General features: G+C 52.3%; 1 protein-coding gene across 1 annotated transcript in view; it reads right to left on the minus strand.

Annotated features, from left to right (window-relative positions):
• Positions 1-134, minus strand: part of LOC143275290 (uncharacterized) — a 12492-nt gene extending 12358 nt beyond the window's left edge. Inside the window, exon 1 of the mRNA XM_076579280.1 lies at positions 1-134. This exon is cut by the window's left edge and continues 128 nt beyond it. The gene's annotated coding sequence lies outside the window, so the exon portion shown is untranslated.
• Between the last annotated feature and the right edge of the window lie 455 nt (positions 135-589).

Raw genomic sequence — 589 nt, forward strand, 5'->3', positions numbered from 1 at the left:
TTCGCCAGTAAAACAAAACAAAATGTCCACGATTTCAGAATGCCGTCATCACCATCTGATCCCTATGGAGCGGAGGAGAGGAAGGCAAGTTTCACCGTCTGGGTCCGCAACCTGTGTTGTGTGTGTTTCGCTGGGTGGCGCACAAGGGGGCAGGAAAACTGACGCGGCTGAGCTGAGAGGAAGGGGGATGGGTGTGGCGGTGTGGGGATGGTGTGGGGTGGAGGTGAGGGGGTTAACAAGAAAGGGTGATAAAGAGACGGAAATGGAATGGAGTGTGTGGGTGGGGGGCTTGGGGCGGAGGGGGGGCTGGGGGGGGAGCAGTGGTGCGGGGATGGGGGGTGTTTATCAGCTCTCCTGCGCCCCAGGAGTCTGAATTTGTTGTTGTTGTTTATTTTTTATTTCTTTTTTTCTTCTTCTTCTTTCTGTTACACGATCAACATCCCCTTGCCGATGACTTGGGTTACAGGATCTTTAACGTGTGTATTTGATCTTCTGCGTGCGTATACACAAGAAGGAGGTTCAGGCACTAGCAGGTCTGCACATATGTTGACCTGGGAGATCGGAAAAATCTCCACTCTTTACCCACCAG

The sequence above is a fragment of the Babylonia areolata genome, chromosome 30 (genome assembly GCF_041734735.1).
Source record: "Babylonia areolata isolate BAREFJ2019XMU chromosome 30, ASM4173473v1, whole genome shotgun sequence".
NCBI lineage: Eukaryota > Metazoa > Mollusca > Gastropoda > Neogastropoda > Buccinidae > Babylonia > Babylonia areolata.